General features: G+C 40.3%; 1 long non-coding RNA gene across 1 annotated transcript in view; it reads left to right on the plus strand.

Moving 5' to 3' along the window:
- Positions 1 to 22,018, plus strand: part of LOC133234933 (uncharacterized) — a 62,227-nt gene extending 40,209 nt beyond the window's left edge. The window contains exons 2-3 of the long non-coding RNA XR_009732366.1: positions 20,008 to 20,102; positions 21,880 to 22,018. This is a non-coding gene — a long non-coding RNA (uncharacterized LOC133234933). The remainder of the gene's footprint in view (positions 1 to 20,007; positions 20,103 to 21,879) is intronic.
- The last annotated feature ends 995 nt before the right edge of the window (positions 22,019 to 23,013 follow it).

Here is a 23,013-nt window from a genome sequence, read left to right on the forward strand (position 1 = left end):
GAAATTAATAGCAACAAATCTTTTTGTGATCTTGAAATTACTTTATTCGATAAGAGTCACTTTGACAGGGATTCAAGATTAATCTGATTTATATTTTAAAAATCCCTCTCTCTCATTCTCTCATGCTGGATTTCTTAACTTCTTGGGATGAAATTTTGTGTATTTTCATATCCTAAATAGCTTCCCTTGTGGCTCAGACGGTAAAGAGTCTGCCTGCAATGCAGGAGACCCAGGTTTGATCCCTGGATTGGGAAAATCCCCTGGAGAAGGAAATGGCAACCCACTCCAGTAGTCTTGCCTGGGAAATCCCATGGATGGTGGAGCCTGGCAGGTACTGTCCATGGGGTCGCAAAGAGTCAGACAAGACTCTAACATATATATATGGAATTTAGAAAGATGGTAACAATAACCCTGTGTACGAGACAGCAAAAGAGACACTGATGTATAGATCAGTCTTATGGACTCTGTGGGAGAGGGAGAGGGTGGGGAGATTTGGGAGAATGGCATTGAAACATGTATAATATCACGTATGAAACGAGTCGCCAGTCCAGGTTCGACGCACGATACTGGATGCTTGGGGCTGGTGCACTGGGACGACCCAGAGGGAGGGTATGGGGAGGAAGGAGGGAGGAGGGTTCAGGATGGGGAACACAGGTATACCTGTGGCAGATTCATTTTGATATTTGGCAAAACTAATACAATATTGTAAAGTTTAAAAATAAAAAAAAAAAAAAAGACTCACTTTTTTCTTTCATATTCTAAATAGTGTCTTGACTTTGGGTAAAACTGAGGGTTCATATACCCACTCCAGTGTTCTTGCCTGGAGAATCCCAGGGATGGGGGAGCCTGGTGGTCTGCCATCTGTGGGGTCGCACAGAGTCGGACATGACTGAGGTGACTTAGCAGCAGCAGAGGGTTCATATGCTAGTATATGGGTGTGAACATTAAGAATGGTTTTGCTGGATTTTCCCAGGTTTTCATTTCTGGATATAAAGATATTTTAGAAGACAAAGTCTGGAAGAGCATCTCTTTAAAGACAACATCTTCCCAGATGTTAAAAGACTTGCTCAAAAGGCAGTTGGTTATAGAGAGGGTTTCCTACTCCTAGCTCAGTGATTTTTTTTTTCTCTCTTCTATTACAGCATCCTGGCTCTGTTGGTTCTGTCGTATAAAATATAGCCACACAGAGACATTGTAGATAAATGGGATACTAATTCCCTAAGCCAAACAGGTGACAGTTTTAGGAACCATGGCACACTGTAAAATACTTCAGCAAATTGGCCTGTTAAAATGGAAAGATCATGGACTTGAAGTCCAGGACAAATTGGGCCCACGTTTTGCATTGGCCCTATTCCTTCATGTTATATTTCTCTTTTTTGGGAACTCGGGTACAAAAGGGTGTTTCTCATTCTCCTTAGTTCCATTATTATTATTTGCTTAGTCAAGTTTCCTCTCTGTTTTTATTTACTTTCCTCCTGCCTTCATTCCTGATCCCCAGGCTAACTATGAGCATCAACTCTGATGTGTCTGACATGTGTTTGTAAATATGCATGCATGTCTTGAGTAAGAAGAATATTAGTCTGCATTTGTTTCAAAAGTTTGTTTTGGTATTATGCTAGAAATCACCTCTGCTTGTTTAGAAAAACTTCAACTGTATTTAACATCTATTCATCTTACTGTTTTCCTGGTCATATTTCTAACTACTGGTTTTCTGTGACATAAATTCACAACATTTTATTTTTTCATTCCTTAACTGATTTAAACTTGGGGGCTTCCAGTGTTCTGCTATGAAAAATTAACACTATTATATTAAACATCCATCTAAGAGCATTCTTATAGATCTCTTAGAGTATTTATTTAACTACATATCCATGTGAGAGATATCTGGGTTAATATATATGCACAAGTAAAGTCATTTGATTTTCCCAGAATTGTTTTCAGAATAGCTATGTTAGTTCACATTACTGCCAGTAGTACATAGGAGTTCTTGTTCACATCTTTGCCAGGTCTGAATATTATCTGCCTTTGTCATCTTTCATAAACTCAAAGGTTTAATATTGTATCTTTTTTCTCATTTTTTATCTAGGTATAATTTGCTAACAATATAAAGTACAGATTTCAAATGTGCATTCAATAAATTTATATTTAAAAAAAAGAAAAATGAATAAATCTGTGTAACCGCCAACCCAGTCAAGACATCCAGTTTTGCTCTCTTTGCAGAATTTTTCTTGATTCTCTCTCTTGTTTGTGCTTTTATGTGAATTTTCATGGTTTTTAATGAGATTCTGTATCTTTTCACATGTTATTATAATACTTCTTGATGGTTACAGTTTTTTTGTTAAATAATATCATATTTTCTATCTTGTTTTCTGGGTGAGTTTTGTTGGAATAGAGAATTGTTTATTCTATGTTGATTACATCTGGCAATAGTAATGAATTCTTCTATTAGTTTTGATACTGTTTATTCTATTGAGGTTTTTTTTTTTTTTTTTATGTAGAAGATCATATCATCAACTAATAATGAGAATTTTACCCCTTACTTTCCAAATTTGACATTTCTGCTGTGTTTTCAGATATATAGCATTGACTACAAATGTTATAGTCAATATTGACTATATGAGATGTCATAATATGAGATATATTATGTTAAGCAACAGCAGTGTGAAAGGTTGCTCTTGTTTTGTTATCTTAAATGAGAATGTATCCAAAATCTCTCTAGTAGGTCTTTTGCTTGATGTAGGGTGAGGTTTTTAAAGATGTTCATGTGTATCACTTGCTCTCTGGTGGTTTATATGGATTTAGGTTGTTAGGTCCTGTGGTTATCACATTTGTTCTGGGTCTCAATTTAGGATATGGAGGGGTGAACGAAGAATTGGTGTTACGAAAACTCACCGGGTCATTGGGAGCATGTGGAAGATGGAAAAGACAGAAATAGGGTAGCCCATTTTGGGGTAAAACTAAAGCAGCGGCATCAGATTCAGACAAAGGAGGCTCTAGTGAGGATGAGGCCTGCGATCCAGGTCATGGCACAGGTGGAGTCAGGACTGGCTTGGATGAGTTATGTAGTCTGTGCATAGAGTATATTACTTTCTCTATCAGGACAATGGATTGAATTGATAACAGATGGCCCTTACTATGTTATATGTTGTGAGGTGATGGAAAATCCATCATATTCTAAGGATATTATATTGGATCAGCCAAATGTTCATTTTTTTGTAAAATGGTATGGAAAACCCCCAAATGAACTTTCTGGCCAACCCAAACTTTAGCAATTAATAATATAAAGAACATGACTTAATGATATAAATCAAATTTGCAACAGAATATGGAATAAGAGGTGATTTTTTTTTTAACCTAGTATGGAGTATGACCATGCACCAAATTTAGTAGGAGACATGAGCCTGTTGATTCCTCAAGTTTTTGGAGTCAACGTCAGAGTTATATTCATGAACTTACGAAGACGTGAGCTGTGTGTCATTGGTCCCAGGTAGATGCACAGGAGCAGGGGGAGAATGTAAGAACAATTTAATAAAATATACTTACTTTTATGATAACCTACTAATATCTTCCCCTCCCCCAAACAGCCTCAATTCTGGCTGATCATGGGAACAAGAACACAGAACATTGGAGTGTTAGGGACTGTCTTCAAATTCCATGATGAGTCCAAAATCCTCCAATCCCTTTAGCCTGCACACAGTAGAGGAGACTTGTTGGTGAAGGTCAAGGCTGCAGCAGGTGAAGCTGATCCATGCTTCATGGGTGTGTGATCTATGAATGCAGGGCTTAAGGCTCTACTGTCACCATCTAGAGATCCTGATTTTTAAACTTTACATAATTGTATTAGTTTTGCCAAATATCAAAATGAATCCGCCACAGGTATACATGTGTTCCCCATCCCGAAATACCATCCTCTGGGCCATCCCAGTGCACCAGCCCCAAGCATCCAGCATCATGCATCGAACCTGGACTGCAACTCGTTTCCTACATGATATTTTACATGTTTCATTGACAGAGTCCATAAGACTGTTCTATACATCAGTGTCTCTTTGCTGTCTCGTACACCGGGTTATTGTTACCATCTTTCTAAATTCCATATATATGCGTTAGTATACTGTATTTATGTTTTCCTTCTGGCTTACTTCACTCTGTATAATAGGCTCTAGTTTCATCCACCTCATTAGAACTGATTCAAATGTATCCTCTATGACCCACCTCCCAGAATATTGGAAATAAAAGCAAAAATGAGCAAATGGGACCTAATTAACCTTAAAAGCTTCTGCACATCAAAGGAAACTATTAGCAAGGTGAAAAGACAGCCTTCAGAATGGGAGAAAATAATAGCAAATGAAGCAACCGACAAACAACTAATCTCAAAATATACAAGCAACTCCTACAGCTCAACTCCAGAAAATAAACGACCCAATCAAAAATGGGCAAAGAACTAAATAGACATTTCTCAAAAAAGACATACAGATGGCTAACAAACACATGAAAAGATGCTCAACATCACTCATTATCAGAGAAATGCAAATCAAAACCACTATGAGGTACCATTTCACACCAGTCAGAATGGCTGCGATCCAAAAGTCTACAAATAATAAATGCTGGAGAGGGTGTGGAGAAAAGGGAACCCTCTTACACTGTTGGTGGGAATGCAAACTAGTACAGCCACTATGGAGAACAGTGTGGAGATTCCTTAAAAAACTGGAAATAGAACTGCCTTATGATCCAGCAACCCCACTGCTGGGCATACACACTGAGGAAACCAGAAGGGAAAGAGACACGTGTACCCCAATGTTCATCGCAGCACTGTTTATAATAGCCAAGACGTGGAAGCAACCTAGATGTCCATCAGCAAATGAATGGATAAGAAAGCTGTGGTACATATACACAATGGAGTATTACTCAGCCTGAATCATTTTTGAAACAAGGGGCTTTGTGTTTTCGCTCTGCACTGGGCCCTGAAAATTATGTAGCTGGTCCTGAGCAGAACATGACAGGTGCACATCCCTTGTATCTAGAGGTGCTAGAAACTCCTAGGACTGCTTTGTTCCTTCTTTTTCACATACTTTTCACTGAAGGTCAGACTTTGGGGTTCTTCCTAATCTCATGAAGTTGGGGTGGCCACAGACCCCCCCTTACGATACAGAAATCTAATAAGAGGGGAGAGAAACTTAGGAAGAGAGATAGGACTGCCTAGATTTACAGTTTATCAACAAATGAGAACCGATTGGAAATAATGAATGTGAGACCCTATGACCCAGCCAATATAGTTTCTGAACACTCATAAGAAGATAAGGAAATTAGTCTAAATGTTTAATGTTGCTAAGTCTTTAGACCCAAACTCCAATACAGATCTCCAGCAATCTGGAAGAACACAAGTAGAAGCTCTATTTCACCATGTGTGCTATTTAAACAAGTGGCTTCAGTCATGTCATCTCTTTGAAGCCCTATGGGCTGTAGCCTGCCAGGCTCCTCTGTCCATGGGATTCTCCAGGAAAGAATACTGGAGGGGGTTGCCATTCTCTCCTCCAGGGGATCGTCCTGACACAGGGATCAAACCCATGTCTCCTGCATTGGCAGGTGGATTCTTTGCCACTAGCACCACTTGGGAAGCCCCTGTTTAACCATTCCCCTCCCTAAATAAAGACACTTTGCAGATCCTACATGTTTTTAGCAGCAAGAAAAAAGTTACAAAATAGTTTTATTTATAACACAAGAATGTAGCCCAACCAGTGTTTTGCATTCTGACCAATGAGATGAATACTCCTGGAAGCGAATTAATTAGGCATCTTGAAGGAAGAAAGAAAGTATGCTCTTGACTCTTTTCCCTGGAGGAAGAAATATCCTCTTGTAATATACATAAATCTTTAAAATTTAGTTTTCAACAATGATGATCAGTTCAGTTCAGTCACTCAGTCGTGTCCGACTCTCTGCAACCCCATGGACCACAACACACTAGGCTTCCTTGTCCATCACCAACTCCCAGAGCTTACTCAAACTCATGTCCATCAAGTTGGTGATGCCATCCAACCATTTCATCCTCTGTCGTCCCCTTCATCTCCTGCCTTCTATCTTTCCCAGCATCAGGGTCTTTTCCAATGAGTCCTATGGTGGTGGTGGTGGTCTAGTTGCTAAGTTGTGTCCGACTCTTGTGGCCCCATGGACTGTAGCCCACCAGGCTCCTCTGTCCATGGGATTTTCTAGGCAAGAATACTGGAGTGGATTGCCATTTCCTTCTCCAGGAGATCTTCCCAACCCAGGAATCGAACCTGAGTCTCCTGCAGTGCAGGCAGATTCTTTACCAACTGAGCTATGAGGGAAGCCCCAGTGAGTCTATAGGTGACTGCATTTCTCTCTTCTCCCCAGTCTAATAGCCATAGTCCAGAAGTTGAATGAAGTTTCCCCAAGGGCTAAAACTGTTAGGATTACCAAACAAGAATGTTCACTGTGAAATGCAGTGAGCTCAAACAATTTACAACCTTCATTCTTCCTTTCCATAAACAGCACTTCATTGCTCCTCCATAGGCTTGGGGGAAATGGGTTTATTGCATTGACTTTGAGAAATATCCCTGCACCTCTTTTGAGGGCCTCCCTACAATTTCAGTTATATTTCATCTTCTAAGAAGTTTGCTAAATGTAGCTTCAAGCAGCTCACTCTGGTAGGTGTGCTTGAGCCATTATCATCCATTTTTCAATAAAGCTGTGGGTGAAAGTGTCATTGATTCTTTTTCACCAGGAGAGAATATTAGCTTTTTATCCTCATCATATTATCTCTCTGCTTGACTGATAAAACTGTCATGCTAAAGGAAAGGTCAGGAATTATCGAGTGGGTGTTCATTTAATTCATCTCTCACCCCCCTCTTCCAACAAATGTATTGGGAATGTAACAGAAAATTTGTGTTTATGAAATGAGAATAGAGCAGAGAGATAAATGGATGAAGTCCTCATGGATTAATGACTTCATTTTGCTGCCTAGAAATATGTGTGAGCTTTAAAGGGTCTTCATTTATAACTTACACTCACCTCTTATTTCATTTTCTTATTTTGATAATGGAAAAGGCAATGGCACCCCACTCCAGTACTCTTGCCTGGAAAATCCCATGGACGGAGGAGCCTGGTAGGCTGCAGTCCATGGGGTTGCTGAGGGTCAGACATGACTAAGCGACTTCCCTTACACTTTTCACTTTCATGCACTGGGGAAGGAAATGGCAACCCACTCCAGTGTTCTTGCCTGGAGAATCCCAGGGACGGGGGAGCCTGGTGGACTGCCGTCTATGGGGTCGCACGGAGTTGGACACGACTGAAGTGACATAGCAGCAGCATTTTGATAGAAAGAATTCTCAAATGACATTTTGCTGAGCAGGAATGCTTCTTTGATGGGTTGAACATTCCTGGACATGGAAAGGGAGGAGGGACAGGAGAGGACAGATGGTTCTCATGGCAGGAAAAAGATGATGCCACTCTCATTATTTAGTATAGCCAAAGCAGTTATAATTATTGTGAGTTACTTCTAATTATATTTCATTTTCCATGTCACTGTGATGAGCATCAAAGGATGAAGAGGATCAAACCAGAAAAGATTTGTGAAGCCACTGGTGGGTAATTCCAAGAAACTCAAACTGTAAACATGGATAATAAAACTAATGGGCCAGCTCTGGGCACCTCTTCCCTTCGCATTTGACTCTTTGTGATTTTTATCTGCCCTATATTCTTCAAATGGTCTGATGAGCATGGATGTTTATGGTTTTTTCCTTCACTCTGTTCCTACTCACTAACTCTAGAGCAGCAATCTCACCGAACACCTGGGAGAGAGCATGATTCTGGTCAGTGAGACCTAGTTTGAATCCCAAGTTGTCCACTTAGTATTAATAATTATATGACATAAAGTAAAACAATTAGCTTCTCTCCATCTCACTGTTCTTGTTAAAAAAAAAAAAAAAAAAGGAGGGGGAGAGAGGGGGAGAGGTGATTATAAAATAGTTTCACTTTGTCTCTATTTTCTTTTTTAAATATTTGTTTTAAAATTTATTTGGCTGTGCCAGAAATTAAAAGACACTTACTCCTTGGAAGGAAAGTTATGACCAACCTAGATAGCATTTTCAAAAGCAGAGACATTACTTTGCCAACAAAGGTCCATCTAGTCAAGGCTATGGTTTTTCCAGTGGTCATGTATGGATGTGAGAGTTGGACTGTGAAGAAAGCTGAGTGCCAAAGAATTGATGTTTTTGAACTGTGGTGTTGGAGAAGACTCTTGAGAGTCCCTTGGACTGCAAGGACATCCAACCAGTCCATTCTGAAGATCAGCCCTGGGATTTCTTTGGAAGGAATGATGCTAAAGCTGAAACTCCAGTACTTTGGCCACCTCGTGCGAAGAGTTGACTCATTGGAAAAGACTCTGATGCTGGGAGGGATCGGGGGCAGGAGGAGAAGGGGATGACAGAGGATGAGATGGCTGGATGGCATCACCAACTTGATGGACATGAGTTTGAGTGAATTCTGGGACTTGGTGATGGCAGGCCTGGCGTGCTGTGATTCATGGGGTCGCAAAGAGTCGGACATAACCGAGCGACTGAACTGACTGACTGAACTGAGGTCTTAGATGGGGCATGTGGGATCTAGTTCCCTGACCAAGGATAAAACAAGGCCCCCTGAGTTGGGAGCTTGGAGTTTAAGGCACTGGGCCAGCAGGGACATCCCTTTCTCTGTTTTCTGTCTCTCACACCCAACTGGTCAGTAAGACTTTTTCAATTCTATCCACTCAAATGTCTTCTAAATCTATGATCTACTCATCTTTCCCTGCCATTACTTTACACCAGACCTTCACCAAATCTTACCTGAACTGTTGACATGGCCTTTGAGTTGGTGTCCTCTCCTCTCATCTCACACCCCTTTCCCACTTATTTTTCACCTGTTCAAGACTGTATTCTTTCCAGTTGCATATTTGGTTCAATTCCTAGCCCATCAATATAGCTATCAAAGTTATAGTAAAGTCTACATGGCTTTTCATGATATGTAAACTTTTAAAAAATCTGGCTCTTGCCTCCAACTCTAAGTTTTCCTGTCTTACTCTGCATTTAATGAACCTCATTGGGCTAACTAATTTCTTTGTCCATGCATATCCCCATATCTCTCCACATTTCATTTCTGTATTCCTCCCAGTAAAATCCAACCTAAATACCTTCCCTTCTTATTCTCTGTCATTCCTGTGAATAATCTTTATACTTTAAGCATGTTTCTATTGTTATGTCTGTTATACTAAGTCAAATTGGTTTTAAATGAGCTAACTTTGTGGGACACTAATGTGTTAATAAAATTACAAGTATTTATAATTTTTTAAACTTTCAGGATCACAGTTCACATTCAGTTCAGTTCAGTTCAGTCGCTCGGTCATGTCCGACTCTTTGTGACCCCATGGACTGCAGCACGCCAGGCTTCCCTGTCGTCACCAATTCCCAGAGCTCAAACTCATATCCATTGCCATCAGTGATGCCAACCAACCATCTCATCCTCTTTCGTCCCCTTCTCCTCCCATCTTCAATCTTTTCCAGCATCAGGGCCTTTTCCAATGAGACAGTTCTTCACGTCAGGTGGCCAAAGTATTGGAGATTCAGCTTCAGCATCAGTCCTTCCAATGAATATTCAGGACTGATTTCCTTTAGGATAGACTGGTTGGATCTCCTTGCAGTCCAAGGGACTCTCAAGAGTCTTCTCCAACACCACAGTTCTAAAGCATCAATTCTCCAGTGCTCAGCTTTCTTTATAGTCCAACTCTCACATCCAAACATGACTACTGGAAAAACCATAGCTTTGACTAGACTGACCTTTGTTGGTAAAGTAATGTCTCTGCTTTTTAATATGCTAACTAGGTTGATCATAGCTTTTCTTCCAAGCTCTGAAGAAAAGAGCAAGCATCTTTTAATTTCATGACTGCAGTCACCATCTTCAGTGATTTTGGAGCCCAAAAAGATAAAGTCTGTCACTGTTTCCATTGATTCCCAATCTATTTGCCATGAAGTGATGGGACCAGATGCCATGATCTTCGTTTTCTGAATGTTGAGCTTTAAGCCAACTTTTTCACCCTCCTCTTTCACTTTCACCAAGAGGCTCTTTAGTTCCTCTTTGCTTTCTGCCATAAGGGTGGTGGTGTCTGCATATCTGAGGTTCTTGATATTTCTCCTGGCAGTCTTGCTTCCAGCTTGTGCTTAATCCAGTCCAGGAGTTCTCATGATGTACTCTGCATATAAGTCAAATAAGCAGGGTGACAATATACAGCCTCGATGTACTCCTTTCCTGATTTGGAACCAGTCTGTTGTTTCATGTCCAGTTCTAACTGTTGCTTCTTGACCTGCATACAGATTTCTGCATACAGTTCACATTAGATACCCAATAAATGTTAGCCTCTCTGCATCTCTTTTTCTTTCTCTTTTCATCTTTCTTCATGTTGTTATTTTACTTACGCACACATACACACATGATTTTGTAGAAAACCCTATAAAAGACATCCCTGAGAAATTCTTGCTTTAGGGAAACCAAATAAATAACAATTTCCATAGGAAGCAGCAGCACATAAGGTATAAGGAATTCCTGAAAGGTGCAGTGAATGATATGGAGGCAATTCATTTAGATTACATTCTCACAGGTATGAATCTTGGTAGGAAACAAAATCCAGCCCTGCATTTTTATTAAGTTCCTGAAAGTTCCCGGAAAGTGCCTTTCTGCAATCTACTTTCTTTTTCCGGAATAGTTTCTGTCTTTCTTCAGCCAACTGTATCCAGCTTGAATGATGCATAAAGGCTCCCTCCCTGTGGGAGGAAGGAACCCTACCTTGCCGAGGCTGGTTTCATCACCCCTTCTCTGTCCTGTCCTAACCCTTGAGTTTTCAATCTCCCACCATGTCTTGTGATTATCTGTTTACACGTTGTTCTTCCCCATCTGTCTGGGAGCCTCCTGAAGACAGGGTTGGTGATTCATTGATCCAGTGATTCATTGTTCCAGTGATCTGCACAATGCAGGCATTCAATATATATTCGAATGAATTAGTGAGTGAACAAATGAATGAATCACAGAAGGGGGTCTTTGCCTGTCATTGTTTTATGTGTTCCTCTTTCCAGATATATCTCTCTGGGTCACAGAGACCATCCCCTGTATTCCAAGTCTGGAACAGTGCTTTGCCTGTTATTCAGACTGAGTGGAGGCAAAACTCTCAAAGCCAGGAGTACCTACCTCACATCGTCCCATCGAAGAGAAGTGGTAGATGTAAGAGAATCAGTCTGGAATGCCTCAGAGATACAAGCCCACCCTCGCTCTTGACATCCACTTGCAGACATTTGCAATGTCTTTCTCTTTTTGGCCTCTCATTAAACCTGCAGAAATCATGGGAAAGTTAAACAGGTCTTGGCTGGCACTTAACTTTTTCCTCTTTGAAATCTGCAAGTTCTCATTATTTCTTGCCCTCACGTGGGTCAGAGTTCCCTTCTCTGCTGGAAACAAGCCTGTCCACCCATGCCCTAGCACACCCCCACTCCTCTCTTTCTGCTTGCATTTTTAGAACACTATAACACTTAGGGAAACTTCTCCTGATTAAAAAGGTTTAAAATGAGTCAAGATGGCAGGTTAAAAATAACCAAAATGACCCTGCTGTCCCAGTTATTAAAGGATGGCCTGCCAGCTAAAACCTCCAGGCAGTGCCTCGGGCAGACTGAGTCTGGCATCTCATCATTATCCAGAAGTCCTTGGGTCGATTGAATCTGCAACCATTAGCGAGAATGGAAAGGTTTTGACCTGTCATTTAAACAAGAAGAGTCAAGCAAGGGAAGTTCTTCATTACAGGGAAGATTTTTTAGTGTTATAAGACATCATGGCCTCTCTAATTTGTAGAGGAATAATAGGGGAGCACCTGGCTGCTTTCTTGACTATCTGCCTTTCATGTGCATCACTGACAGGCTGGCTTAGGCGTCCCTCCCATGAGTTCTGAAAACCTGTCCATGAGCTCTGTATCATGGCTCTCACTGATGTGACAGGTACCTTGGAGCGGTGGCTGGGCAGGAAAGCACATGGAGTCGAATTGCCCATGTGTGGATGTCGGCACTACCCCTTGTTAGCTGTGCCGTCTTGGGCAAGTTGCTTTACTGCTGTGTTTCAGTTTTAGTTGGAACAGGAGGTGTTTAACTATCTTTGTGGTTGTAGAGTAACCTCAGCTTCACTCTGTTTTAAGGATGGTCCCACCATGACTGTGTCTTATTATTGTTTATATGGCACGACCATCATGTGTGCCTGGTTGGGGAATTAGGGTCGGTCCCAGGTTCTTCTGAACTGTTAATTCCACGGGAAACCAGAAGTCCCTTCTCTCTACTTGTCCAGCGATTTCACTTACATGGTCGTCTCAAGGAGCCTCTGGCACTCTCATTCCCATCCACCCAGACCAACCAGTAGCAAGTCCTGTCTCCCCACCTCCTCATTCTGACCACTATTGCCTCGGTCAATTTGACAATTGAGATTTGACAATTATTTTTTCTTTAATGAAAATATAATTTAAACAGTGTTTTTATATCTACCTTTGCACTACAACACCCTTAATTTACCTGAACATTAGTAACATAATGTGCTGTGCTTAGTCACTCGGTCAGGTCTGACTCTGTGAGCCCATGGACTGTAGCCTGCCAGGCTCCTCTGTCCATGGGGATTCTCCAGGCAAGAATACTGCAGTGGGTTGCCTTGTCCTCCTCCAGGGGATCTTCCCAACTCAGGGATGGAACCCAGGTCTCCCGCATTGCAGGCGGATTCCTTACCATTTGAGCCACCAGGGAAGCCCTCAAAACATAAAAAGACTTCTAAATATAAGTCTTTATGACACATTTGTTTAACAGGCCTGCCACTGCAGGAGACAGAAGAGATTCGTGTAGGATTCCTGGGTCAGGAATACCCTAGAGGAGGAAATGGCAACTCACTTCAGTGTTCTTGCCTGGAAAATTCTATGGACAGAAGAGCCTGGCAGGCTACAGTCCATGGGCTCACAAAGAGTCAGACACAACTGAACGACTTAGCACTCACATATTCTCTCTAGCACTCCAGAAAGCCAACTCTTCTTGGGTTGGCTTATAAGATCTTCCTGATACAATCCTTGCCAATCTGCCTTGGAAATATAGAAATAATCAGACAAGGCTGTCCAACCCATGCCCTCAGGTAGCTACCAGTTTGCAGGACACAGAGATGGATCCTCTCCCCTGGTGTGAGCTTGTTTGAATCATATCCTTTAGATCAGTAACATCCCACTGGCTGAAAATGAAATTGAGCAGGACCTTGCAGGGTCTTCTCAGGGACAAACATTCCAGTACCCCAACTTCGTTTGTAAAAGAGTTTTAGTCTCCTAGACCTTTGCCAAGTTCCAAAGAGCAAATTTAATCAGAGAAATGAGAAAAAAAAAATGCAGAAGCAAAGGAAAACAGCCAAGCAAGACAAAGATATAGTTTAGCCATAAGACAAAGTCAGAAACCTTTAGTTCCTCCTCAAGGGCTCTAGATGATATCCTGAGCCATATGTTGAGCTGTTCTGCAGATACTAAAACCCCTAACCAGATGGAAGAAGTTAACCGCATGGTGACCACCAGCACATAAAACCCAAATCAGTTAGAACCAGAAGGTTGATGATTTCAAGATTCCAGAAATATCATCCTGTTACCTCACCATCAGAGAACTGTGCACAAGCTGGTCACATACCCCATGATACTCTCCTTTTTACTGTCTTTAAAACTCTTGCCTGAAAGCCATCAGGGAGTTGAGTCTTCTGAGCTGCCTGTTCTCCTTGCCTTGTGCTTTGCAACAGACTCTGTATTTTCCTTCACAACAATCTGGTGTCAGTAGCTTGGCTTGCTTGGGAAAGTAGCCCCAAGTTCGGTTCCATAACAAAAGAAAGCTTTGATGAAAACTTAGATTTTCATCTAAGTTTTAAATTTTAATGATAAAATTTATACTTGGGGACGGACTTAGAGTATTAGGTGGGAAGGAAATAGGAAATAGAAAAATTAGGTTGAGAATTGAAAAGTGGATAAGGAAAAAAAAAAAGAGGACTTGAGAAAGGCAGTTAAAAAGATAAGGGAAAATAAGAAAAAAAATACCTGAATTGTGTGTTCCAAGCCTGTGTGTTCTTTGATGCTGACCATCCTGTTGTGGCAGGTGGGTGTTTGTAATAATCTCAGCAGATGATGCAAAGATCTGGCTGCAGGAAAGCATTGGTGATGACCACTGTGTCTGCTACACGGTCTGGGGCAGGCTTTCTTGACAAACTTTTAAATATAAGTACATTAATCTTTCTGATTGTAAATTATTTGCAGTAATTTACACTGGCTGAAAATTAAAAAGAAGGAAAGTGTTTTGTACTATGCTATAAAAGTCAACCAGCGGATATTTTCTATTAGGTGACTGGCTTACAAAAATCATCCTCAAATGGTTCAGACAGTATGCTGCAGTGTAGGTCAGGAAGAAGCTCTGAACAGAGCAATTTTTTTCTCACCATCTCAAAAAAATCTTTTGGCCCACTAAAAAAAAAAAAAAAAACAATAAGAGGGAAGCAGTGAAATAGATTGGGTCACAGCTGCTAAACATGTGTTAATCCCTTGACCATTTTGACATTCTATCAAATTCTGTGAAACAAGTTCAAAACACATTTCTGGGAAAGAGGAACATAATACCATCCATATTTCCAAACCTGTGATGTGTTACTGGGCAGAGAAATCACTGAACTCTCTCAAAAATGTGTTTCTGACGCTTAGTTTTGCATTCACACTGGAAATAGCAAGTGTGATATAACTAAATGTACAGAATTTGATGCCATTTCAGTTACAATTACCATCAATAATCCAATTAATGTTGCAAACTAGAAAAGTTACTAATGATTAAAATTCGTGTAGTATAATCTTCTTTAACTGAAAATTATAGCTCTTGGGAGGATGCTTTTATATTTACTATCAAATTTTAGTGAAACAAAATTGGTGGATAGAGGGTGCCATACCTGTAAGAGTCTGTTGTGGAAAAGTTCTGTTCCATTAATTTCATCACTTACTGTCTGAATTTCATCATTTATTGTCTTTTGTATGCAAGATGGAAAGTCAGAATTTTTGTGGAGGGATACATACTGCCTATGAGGAATTTATTAACTATCAGTGCATGTGTGCCAGGTTGCTTCAGTCATTTCCGACACTTTGCAACCCCATGGAGCCTGCCGGGCTCCTCTGTCCCTGGGATTCTCCAGGCAAAAGCACTGGAGATGGTTGCCATGCCCTCCTCCAGGGGATCTTCTGGACCCAAGGATCAAACCCAAGTCTCTTAACATCTCCTGCGCTGGCAGGTGGGTACTTTACCCCTAGTGCCACCTGAGCTAGTTCTTTACCACTAGCACCATCAACTATCAGAGAGATGCACAAACTTATAAATAGTCATGGTTGAGTCAACAACAGGACACAAGAGGCACACAGCTGACACTGTGGAGCTTCAGAAGCTATAGATTCTGTTCCTTGGGTGTCAAAAATCACAAGAGATTGTGCACAGGCAGGGGCACTGAGCTGAGACAGGAAAGACAGAGACTAGGATGCAGGATATTTGAGAGGAAGGGAAGAGCGTGGCCAAAACCAGCACTTTGGAATCCTCTCCAGGAATCTTCGGATTTCTGCCCGTCTTCAGACTTTGCCCATCTTGACTGCTTGCAGGGAATCACTCTGACCTTTTAAAATTGAACTTCTTGGATAAAAGCTCACAAATTAAGACAAAACTAACCCTACCCCATTCACAGCATGGCTGGTAAATCAAATGTTTGATACAATGGCATTGTAGAAGGGTTGTAGAATATGGAGTAGTGTGAGTTGTGAATGGCAGTTTGGAGATAAAAGATGCCAAATTGGTCCAAGATAATTTTAAGGATATGATTAATACTACATCACACATACAGAAAGTGTGAGTGAGTGCCCACCATGGCAATTCTAAAAGCCTGGGAAATGAAAATGATGAGATATAGTCCTTATCATTGAGAAGGAAAGAGCCTCTGCCTTTCCTGCGCTTCACTTGTCTGTTTGCATACTAGATATTTCCTGTGAGTGGGTTGCCAGTTCCACCTCCAGGGGATCTTCCTGACCCAGGGATCGAACCCACATCTCCTGCATCTCTGGCAGATTCTTTAATACTAGAGCCACCTTTGATCTATATCTCAGCTTCAATGGTGATTCTCTCAAGTCACCAGGAGTGGAGGCAGCATTCTGATTACAGGGTCGCTGCTAAGGTAATGTGATTCTGAAGCCAGCTGCAGGCTCAGAGGTTTTCAATTTCTCTTGCTGCCTGGAATGGCTAAGGCAGCAGCTGCTTTTGAGGGTCAGTTCTGCATAATTACTCTGAGAGGATCAGGCAGACCAACTCAGACCTAGTCTCCTGGGTTTTGAATATTTTTGCTTGAAATCACGACATTGGTTTCCATTATCTACAACTGTACTCTGATTGGTGAAGACAGTAATAAATATAATTCACCATATGAATGTGTCATACAAGAAAAGAACATAGTATTGTCTACTTAAATGCTAAAAAAAGCATTTTTTCAGACAGTGTCTGTGTGAGCAATGTAGCAAAGATAAAATAAATACAAATTATGCACTTAGCAGTCACTTATATAAACAATGGGACTTCCCAGATAGCACAGCGGTAAAGAATCTGCCAGCCAATGCAGGAGATGCAGGTTTGATCCCTGGTCCAGAAAGATCCCCTGGAGGAAGAAATGACAACCCACTCCAGTAGTTTTGCCTGGAAAATTCCATTGGCAGTGGTGCCTGTCAGGCTGCAGTCCATGGGGTCACAAAGAGTGAGACATGATGAGCTACTGAGCACTCATGCACACATATAAACAATGCTTTTTTATATATTTAACAAAAATAATTTATATGAAGCAAAAATTGTAATTCTGTTAAACACACACTTAATAATTAAGTAAATAGAAAACCATTGTACTTGCTGAAGGCTTGTCATTATTTATAAATTTTATTACTTAAAAGTGCTCCCAGATTTTCTAATTGTTTGTGGTAGTATATTTTAAAGTTGAATTTCTAACTTTCTACCAAAATTATTTTCAGTTTGACACATTTTAACCTGAAAAATAGACCACAAAAGTGCTAAAATTAAGGATGACTGAATTGATATATTACCTTGAAGTAGACTAAGTATTCTATATAAGACCCAGAATTCATAGGTTTAAATTCAAATAATAACAAAAGTAACCACATAAAATCTTTGAACTCTGCATGTTAAGAGCATCACAAAATCAAAATATAAATGAGAAACTAGAGAATAAATTCTGCAACATGTATTTTACTAAGACTCTCTAAAAGTACTATACAAATCTGGTACAATTAATAAATGGGAAAGTATCTTAAATGCTTTTCAACTAAATAAATTTTAAAAAATTAAAATTAAGACATTGATACAAAAGTAAATGAGATAAACTTTTTCATTTATTCAACTGGAAAAAGTTTTGAATTTTATAATATTGTTACTGAAAAGATGAGGAATTATTTCTCTTCAGAAGCAATTAAAAAGCTTAGTGCTTAGATTCAGCAATTCAAGTTTCTTTATTTGTTTCTGGAAGAGTTGGCCATGTTACTGGAACTAGAATGTTCACCATAGCTTTGTTTGATATAACAAATAACAGAAAAGAAGAAATTGTCAAATAAATGTATTTTAAAATCTAAATAAATGTTAAATAAATTATTTTATAGCCCTGAAAATATAGCAAGAGTATATATATATATATATACATACATATACACTAAGCTAAGTTGCTTCAGTTGTGTCCAGCTTTGTGTAACCCTATGGAGTGAATCCCGCCAGGCTCCTTTGTCCATGGGATTCTCTAGGCAAAAATACTGGGGTGGGTTGCTATGCCCTCCTTCAGGGTACCTTCCCCACCCAGAGATTGAACCCATGCCTCTTATTTCTCCTGCACTGGCAGGCAAGTTCATTACTGCTAGCACCACCCAGGAAGTATATATGTATATATGCTTTATGGAAAAAAAATCTTTAAAATGTACTGTTGAGTCCAATAAAGATGTACACTATTATCTGTTGCACATATGAACAAGTATCTGTATATTCATAAACAAATGTACATTGGTGCATGCAAAAAAAATTGTCTTGGAAGAACCACATGAGCCTGTTATCATGGTGACTTTAAACACTGGGATGTGGAATGTGGAGAAGGACAGATTGTTTCACTACTTGTATTTTTCTACATTATTTGAATTTTCCAAACTTGACCATGACATGTTTTAATTAGAAAATGTGCCCACATGGATCACATAAATTGTGTGATCACAGGCATTTTACCTTTTCTGTTTTATGCATAGTTTAAATAGTCTCAGTTCAGTCAGTGTAGTCGCTCAGTCGTGTCCAACTTTGCGACCCCATGAATCACAAAATGCCAGGCCTCCCTGTCCATCACCAACTCCCGGAGTCCACCCAGACTCACGTCCATCGAGTCAGTGATGCCATCCAGCCATCTCATCCTCTGTTGTCCCCTTCTCCTCCTGCTCCCAATCCCTCCCAGCATCAGAATCTTTTCCAATGAGTCAACTCTTCACATGAGGTGGCCAAAGTACTGGAGTTTCAGATTTAGCATCATTCCTTCCAAAGAAATCCCAGGGCTGATCTCCTTCAGAATGGACTGGTTGGATCTCCTTGCAGTCCAAGGGACTCTCAAGAGTCTTCTCCAACACCACAGTTCAAAAGCATCAATTCTTCGGCGCTCAGCTTTCTTCACAGTCCAACTCTCACATCCATACATGACCACTGAAAAAACCATAGCCTTGACTAGACAGAGCTTTGTTGGCAAAGTAATGTCTCTGCTTTTGAATATGCTATCTAGGTTGGTCATAACTTTTCTCCCAAGGAGTAAGTGTCTTTTAATTTCATGGCTGCAGTCACCATCTGCAGTGATTTTGGAGCCCAGAAAAATAAAGTTTGACACTGTTTCCACTGTTTCCCCATCTATTTGCCATGAAGTGATGGGACCAGATGCCATGATCTTTGTTTTCTGAGGTTGAGCTTTAAGCCAACTTTTTCACTCTCCTCTTTCACTTTCATCAGGAGGCTCTTTAGTTCCTCTTCATTTTCTGCCATAAGGGTGGTGTCATCTGCATATCTGAGGTTATTGATATTTCTCCCAGAAATCTTGATTCCAGCTTGTGCTTCTTCCAGCCCAGCGTTTCTCATGATGTACTCTGCATATAAGTTAAACAAGCAGGGTGACAATATACACCCTTGATGTACTCCTTTTCCTATTTGGAACCAGTCTGTTGTTCCATGTCCAGTGCTAACTATTGCTTCCTGACCTACATATAGATTTCTCAAGAGGCAGATCAGGTGGTCTGGTACTCCCATCTCTTTCAGAATTTTCCAGTTTATTGTGATCCACACAGTCAAAGGCTTTGGCATAGTCAATAAAGCAGAAATAGATGTTTTTCTGGAACTCTCTTGCTTTTTCAATGATCCAGTGGATGTTGGCAATTTGATCTCTGATTCCTCTGCCTTTTCTAAAACCAGCTTGAACATCTGGAAGTTCACGGTTCATGTATTGCTGAAGCCTGGCTTGGAGAATTTTGAGCATTACTTTACTAGTGTGTGAGATGAGTGCAATTGTGCGGTAGTTTGAGCATTCTTTGGCATTGCTTTTCTTTGGGTTTGGAATGAAAACTGACCTTTCCCCGTCCTGTGGCCACTGCTGAGCTTTCCAAATTTGCTGGCATATTGAGTGCAGCACTTTCACAGCATCATCTTTCAGGATTTGAAATAGCTCAACTGGAATTCCATCACCTCTACTAGCTCTGTTTGTAGTGATGCTTTCTAAGGCCCACTTGACTTCACATTCCAGGTCTAGTTAGTGGGTATAATGGATCAGATGTATCCCACTTTTCTTGAAAATCTACTAGGTGACTATGAAAGAGCTTTTCATGAATTTTCTCCTTAATCCGTTCCACAGTGATGTGAATCACGGGAGACTGATGCTGCCTGTCCTTATGTGAGACTTCAGAGACTCAGAAACATTCCCAGGACTTGGCTAATGCCACCCGCAAGGTAGGAAATGGAGAAAGGATTTCAACACATACATTCTCTCCTCATGTGCGCCTTGCACATAGATTTTGCTTCCTGTTGACCATGACGAAGATATATTTCCTTCACACAATACACTTCTTACATTAAAAAGTGTTTTAATTTCAAATATGAATGCGTGCTTAACTTTTGCCCTTGAATAAAGATGGAAGCTCATATGCTGAGGTGACTGTGCATCAGTAAAAAACAATAATCTATTATTACGGTGTGAGTAGGTGTGATATCTTCTCGCTAATGACTTGCTAGGCATAAGCACCAGGAGATGAACTTGACATTTGATACTGATACAGCCGAAAAGGGAAGACCCTGGATTGTTCTTAAGGAACACTTTTAAACCTTTCTTAAAGTTCGAAGAGCTTTATCTTCCTAAAATGGAAATATAGAAATGGTCCTTGTCAGAAGGGAGCAACACAGGGCCCCAGTGATTCACACCTGCTGTATGTGGAAGTAAAGTGATGCTTTAATTTGAATCTATATCTGAATTTTGTCATAGGAGTCATTGGTATTTTAAAACATTCTTTTATCTCCCACCAAAGAACTTTGGGGAAAGGATGACAGATTCTTGCTTGGATCCCAGGCATTTGAGTGGGCTGAGGGCTGGAGCCCCAGAGGCTGCTTTTGTCTCATAAGCAGTTATTTCCATTTTAGTGTGTTTATAGCCACAACTCCAATGTTGGAGGATTAACCCGGGCTTGACTGAAAGTTTACTGAAGAGAATGCAGACTAGGTATTTCTTGCCTTACTTGTCTCCGTTCTCCTTGATCTCATGTTTATCTTCTCTGCTCACCACAGTATCAGATCACATGTCACCTCTTCCAAGAAAGAGGTCTTTTCCTCACTTGGCAGAAACAGGCAGAGGAATCAGAAACTGGTCTCTATAAATGCGATCTGGGGACCTTCCCAACACAAGCTTTTCCTACGCTCTGTTGACCAGAAGCCCTCAGTGACTCCTGCAGAACCTCCTACATCTGGGCTTGAGTCCTCAGCCCGGCAACTCAAACTCTCTGCATGAGGCCTGGCTTGTTGTGTAAATGCCCTGTTCCTCTGATACCCACTCCCATCCTTGGCATGCAAACACCACACTAGATCCCCTCACACCTAAGTGCATGGAAAAGCCTCCTTCATTCGCGTAACTCTCATATCCCTCTGGGCACCTTCCTTTTTCATTCCTTAAATTAATTACATTAAAATGATTTTTATAGGTTTATATTATGAGTCAGCAGTCACCACTTAACAGTAACATATAATCTCTCCCCTTGGGAAGTTCTGGTCTAATTTCTCTGTGGTGGTTCACAACACATTCATCACTAGACCATGTCCTATGGTTGCCTGCATCAGCATCACTTCTGTAATTTACTACACATTCCTTTTATATCTGAATCTCCCCCTCCTGAGAACTTACACATGGCTAAAAAAAAAAAAAACAAAAACAAAAACAAAACCTTCGCTCACTGGAAGTGACTGATTGGAAATATAGGAGCTCTTTGTGTTTGCTGAGGATTTCTGCATACAGAAGGCATTCATATATGGCCCAGGTTTTCTGAGATTTTTTTCCTCAATTTCAAAAATTATGTCATTGCCACATCATATGTCTTGACTTCTAGATGCAAATTATAGTGACATGAGTGTATTACATTTGTCTTCATGTAACACATATTGTTCAGCATGGAAGTATTATTTCTACTCTGAACTCATAACAACTGTTGATTTATTTTTTTCCTAAATTGTTTTTGATTTGTAGCTGCTCCAACCCACATGCAGGTAAACACAGAAATATACAATTTGGATGTCAGTGTTGTAACACCTGTGAAAAAGGCCAGAAGAAGCCCAGCTTTTCTTTGTGACTATCTCAAAGGTCTTTGCTGCCGTTCCTTCTTATCTGCAGATATGTAGCTCTTTCTGTGATGCACGCCTCATGTACCTGGGAACACATCTTTCCAACGGCTGGCACATAGTTCTCAGAACCAGCATAAGAAAAAAAAAAAAAGCCTAGATGACTAGAATTAAAATAACAGCTTCATTTAAAGCTTTTCTAAAGTCAAACATCTGAGCATCCTCCAGAACCCAAGAAGTGAAGGAGATCAATCTCTTGTCCCATTCTGAGGGTTGTCTTTTCATTTTGTTTTTGCTTTCCTTTGCTGTGTAGAAGCTTTTAAGTTTAATTAGGTCCCATTTATTTTTGTTTTTATTTTCACTACTCTAGGAGGTGGGTCAAAAAATGTCTTGCTGCAATTTATGTCAGAAAGTGTTCTGCCTGTTTTCCTCTAAAAGATTTATAGTATCTGCCCTTACATGTAGGTATTTAATCCATTTTGAGTTTATTTTTGTGTATGGTGTTAGGAGGGTTCTAATTTCATTCTTTTACTTGTAGCTATCCAGTTTTCCCAGGAGCACTTGTTGAAGAGACTGTCTTTTCTTCATTGTATATTCTTGACTCCTTTGTCATAGATTAGGTGACCATAGGTACTTGGTTTTATCTCTCTTTTCTGTCCTGCTCTGTTGATCTATATTTCTGTTTTGGGGGCTAGTATCATACTGTTTTGTTTACTGTGGCTTTGCAGTATAGTCTGAAGTCATTGCAGCACTACATACTGCAATAGCCAAGGATGGAAGTAACCTAAATGTCCATTAACAGAAGAATGGATACAGAAGATGTGTCACATATATACAATGGAACATTACTCAGCCACAGAAAGGAATAAAATAGTCCCATTTTCAGAGACATGGATGGACCTAGAGATTGTCATATGGAGTGAAGTAAGTTAGAAAGAGAAACACAAATATCATATAATATTGCTTCTATGCGGAATCCAGAATAATGGTACAGATGAATTTTTTCAAAGCAGAAATAGAGACACAGATGTAGAGAACAAAC

The sequence above is a fragment of the Bos javanicus genome, chromosome 22, assembly GCF_032452875.1.
Source record: "Bos javanicus breed banteng chromosome 22, ARS-OSU_banteng_1.0, whole genome shotgun sequence".
Taxonomy (NCBI): Eukaryota; Metazoa; Chordata; class Mammalia; order Artiodactyla; family Bovidae; genus Bos; species Bos javanicus.